Source organism: Microtus ochrogaster, chromosome X (genome assembly GCF_000317375.1).
Source record: "Microtus ochrogaster isolate Prairie Vole_2 chromosome X, MicOch1.0, whole genome shotgun sequence".
Taxonomy (NCBI): Eukaryota; Metazoa; Chordata; class Mammalia; order Rodentia; family Cricetidae; genus Microtus; species Microtus ochrogaster.
In genome coordinates, this window is record NC_022026.1 from 25,555,841 (window position 1) to 25,560,845 (window position 5,005).

Here is a 5,005-nt window from a genome sequence, read left to right on the forward strand (position 1 = left end):
ATCTGCCTGCCTCTGCCTCCCGAGTGCTGGGATTAAAGGCGTGCGCCACCACCGCCTGGCTCACTTTTTTCTTTTTAGTATTCAGCATGGTCTGTAGCTAACCTTTATCTTTTGTATCTCTATGATGTTAAAGACAGTTGTAAGAATTGCTTTTTGTAGGGTGACCATTTTTACTATATTAATCACATCAATCCAAGAGTATGGGAGATCGTTCGAGCTTCTGATATTTTCTCTTCAATTTCTTTCTCCAGTGTCTTAATTTTTTTTTAAATACAAGATTTTCATTTGGTTATTTGGAGTAACTCCAAGGTTTTTTTTTATTTTTTATTTTTTTTTTTGAGGTTGTTGCAAAAGGGTATTGGTATCCTGATTTCTCTCTTAGTCTGTCATTTTTATGTGGTAAGACTACTGGTTTTTGTGTATAATTTCTGTAGCCTGTTACTTTGCTGAAAGTGTTTATCGCCAGTAGTAGTTTCCTGCTGGGTCTTTTTTACTCACTCATCTATATACTATCACATCATCTGCAAATAAAAATATTTTGACTTCTTTTCTAATTTGTATTCCCTTGGTCTCTTCCAGTTTTCTGATTGCTCTATTGAAGACTTTAAGTACTAATTAGAATAGGTATAGAAAATGTAGATGACCTTGTTTTGTTCCTGATTATAGTGAAAATTCTTTGAGTTTCTCTCCATTGATATTGGCTATGGGCTCGCTATAAACTGCTTTTATTATATTGAGGTATGTCTCTTTTATACCAAATCTCTCCAGGAGTTTTACCATGAAGGGATGTTGGATTTTGTCAAAGATCTTTTTTTGCATTTAATGAGATGATCTTGTGGATTTTGTCTTTCAAGTCTATTTATATGGTGGATTACATTTATTAATCTACCAATATTGGATCATCCCTGCCTCTCTGGGATGAAGCCTACTGGATCATGGTGATCTGTTTGATGTATTAGTGAATTCTGTTTGAAAATATTTTATTGAGAATTTTTGAATATATGTTCAAAGGGAGAATTAGTTTGTAATTATCTTTCCCTTATCAGTCTTTACATGATTTATGTATCAGAATAAATGGGGCCTTGTTTAAAAAAGTGGATAATGTTCTTTATGCTGTTTCTATTATTCTACTTAATGGACAGCATTAAACTGCCTTTTAATGACTTATCTTTATACCCATACATTAATAAATCTCTCAACCTTCATCAGAAAGCTTCTTTTGTAATATATGGTGATTAACATAGTCCTGCAACTGGTCAAGGTGCAGAGAATTATAGACTACTCAATTCTCAGCCTTAAATGACCTAACTGCATCAAATCTTTTCTTCTTAAGGCTCATTTTGAAAGGCTGGAAGATGCATTGTAATAGTCAGTGATGGTAGATATCTGCAATAAAACATTGTTTTCATGACACAAGGCAGGTGTATATATGAGTGGGCAGGAGTTGGGGTTGTAACAGCATGCATAAGACCCATTCAATTTCAAGACAGACAAAATCTGAGCATTGAGAGGCAATGCAGACATGAACTCTTAACTACTGACAATTGACAGTTGTTTGGAGCAGGAGATTCAGCTTTCTTTAATAGCATAGCTCCTTAGAGTTGGTGATCTTCTATCATGTGGGTCCCATTGATCAAATTCAGGCCATCAGGCTTGGTGGATAACTCCTTTACTCTCTGAGTCATATCACCATTCCCTCCCCCAAATGTAATTGATTTTATAATTGAGACTCAAATAATAACAAGAGCAAAGATCTTGGGAGGCAGAATTCCAATAAAAGATAAGAATGTGCTCAAAATTCTTAGTGCTCTGAGGAGTTCAGCAAGTTAAAATCAAGTGTAATCTTTGGATATAGAGAAATCAGATTTATATTGACTTGCAGTTTTCTCACTGCTGACCAACTTTCATGGTCCTGAAAAGTGATATGGAGGCTTCTGTGAAATAAAAACCATTAATGATCTTACTCAGCTATGTTCCCTATCAGTCAAGATATGCCCAATGTTGCAGTAGAGTAATGAGGCTATGGGAATGAGTAACTGACATCTGAATGAACTTGAGGCCTGTTCCATTGTAGGCAACTGATGTAATGGATGGTGAACATGAATTAGGGAGAAACCTGTCCTGTTTTTTTGATGCCAAACTGCTTTTTAAATATTTATAATTTACTCATAGGCTGGTGCTAGTCTCATCCTTGTTCGGAGAAGCTTCTTTTAGTAGTGCATGGTGGTTACCGCACATACTCATAACTGACTAAAGTTTTGAGAGTATCTGTCTTTGGTCTTATTAGATCTAAACATGAAATCTAAATTGCTCCATCCAAGGCTCATGAGAAATCATAGAAACAGGTTTGAAAGAATGTAAGAAAAGAAGGATGGAGAAAAGAGCAATGAAACATTGTATTCTGGACATTGACATGGCCATTGCAATCTTGAAATCACTGAAGGTGTGGTTAGTTACAGGAAACCTGTAAAAATGGATCTCTCAACATTTCATTGTAAATTAGAAAACTCATAAGATTTATGAGAAAACTCATAAGATTTCCCCCTTATCTTAGGGATTATTGGCAGTTCACTGTGTTCTTCAGTTGTATAGGCCCTGGTAATTTGCCTATGTTTTAGTAAATAATCTTCTACGCATTTCTACGCATGATCACATGAGCCACCTCAATTATAATCCAGAGGACATATGCATATTCATATATACACACATGCACACACACACACACACACACACAGAGAGAGAGAGAGAGAGAGAGAGAGAGAGAGAGAGAGAGAGAGAGAGAGAATATATACAATATACATAGAAGACAGAATTCAGCAGGAGTGGAAGTGGGATAAGAAAAGGTAATGAGTAGATATGATAAAACATGACATATAAGTTTTTGTCATATATATGGAATTTTAAAGAACAAAATTTAAAATGATCAACATTGGGCAGAATTACTAAGTAAGTTAGAGGAGTAAGGTTGAAGTAGATCATGAGACCCTTTGGCTAAGGTTTATGAAGTTTGAAGTTTATCCCAAATTCACCAGGAAGTTATTATAGGGTTTAGAGGAATGACACATAAACTATGTTTCTAAAACATATTCTGCATTTATTGATAATAAAATGCAAAGAGAGAGAAAGAGAGAGAGAGAAAGCAATAGAAGAAGAAGTTCCATGCAAGAAAACACAATCTCATAATCTTAGAATAAGCTACAAGGAGGCAGGGAGAAAATATAAATAGGAAGTGGGCCCCAGACTTCTGTTTTCAGCAATTGACAAGCAATGGTATTATTTATAAAGACTCAAAATATAATTGGAATTTTAAGGGGATATTCATATCAGTAATCAAGATTTCAGTTATGAATATAGTAATATTAAAACATTTACAAGAGGAACTATAGAGATATCTCAATACTCAAGAGCTATTTGTGTTTGGTGCTTTTCAAGAGGACTTGAGTTTGTTCCCAGAACCTACATCAAACAATTAACAACTACCTGTAATTTAACTCTCCTGGGGGATCTGATGCCTTCTTCTGGCCTCTGAGGGTACCTTTACCAACATGCACATACCTTTGCACAGATGTGCATACATACACATAATTTTTTCTAAATTAAATAAAGGAAAAATAGTTACAAATACTAAAGTAGAGGTATCAAATAAGAAAGTAAATAGTCTCTTATAAAGAATTTGTGCTGTTGCAATGGTGTGAGTATGCCTTATTATCTCCAAAGTTAATTAATGGGAATTGGTGTATCTTGGAGTTAGCTTAGAATTCTTTGACCCATGTCCTTCAACAGTTAATGTTGGAATTTGGTCTTCAGTGTTGTATGATGAGCTTTCAAGATTTGATTAGATCAATAAATTTAGTTGTCTTTCTTGTCGGATTGTAAATAATTTGGGCCAATTCTTGTCTGATTGGAATAGTAACTGTTCACGGATTATTTGTATAGAAAGACTGATACCTACATTTTTCTTTTTTTCCACATACTTATTTTCTTCATAGTATTCAAATACATTTTCCTTTCTCATAGATTAGATAGAGTCTACTTCATTAGTGATCTCAACAAAGATTTGCAAAGTATCTGGTGTATGTGAATGACTGATATAGGACAAGGTAGTCAAGAAAGATCATTGAACAAACAGAAAAAGAATCATGCTTTTAAATAGCATATGTGCTAGTGTGATAAAGACAAAAGCAAAAAACTAAAATCAGTTAATAATGATATATACTAGAATTTTATTTGTGTCCTGAAATGATGACAGAAGTAACAAAATAATCCCACTATAGTTCATAATTATGGATAATACAGGGTTATTTATTTAGGGATAGGCCCACAGATCACAGTCCTCTGCACAAACAGGGAAAAGGAACCAAATCCAGCAGCTGGAACTGAGAGAGCAAGTACACACTTTACCTTAGCAATTAGAGTATAAGAGACTATGCCCAAATAGGCTGGTATCCTAAAAGCTATGGCTGAAGGAACTCCCACAACACCTCCCCCTTTTGTTTAAATAAGACAGTTCCAAACCCAATACAAAATTTTATGCACTATGCTAAATGTTTTAATAAACATTCTATCTTAAGGAGTCTAGTTTTACATTGGAAATGTCTTGGTTAGATCATAAGATGAAGGTAACTATGACTATCTAATCTTTAACCCCATGGAAGGCCTGAGAAGGGAGATAATATTACTTGAGTAGGCAGGAAGTGAAATCAAGCAGCTTACAAAATGTGCAGTAGATGACAGAGACAAATGTCAACCTGAGCAATCACCCAAAGTCTCATTTACATTTTTGAAGCAACCAACTTTGGCTAAGGCCTAGAATAACTGATAGAACATTTTCAGAGGTATAAAAATTTTCAGAACCAACTTACCCTGTCTTGGAAAAGTTTGGAAGTCTTTTTCTTATATTCTGCCTGTCCAATCTGCACACTGTGCACCTTGTCAGTGGTCAAGGCATGGGCAGTTCCTTGCCCAAAGGCCAGTTGTGCCAAGAAGAAAACAAACTCCAAGTGAA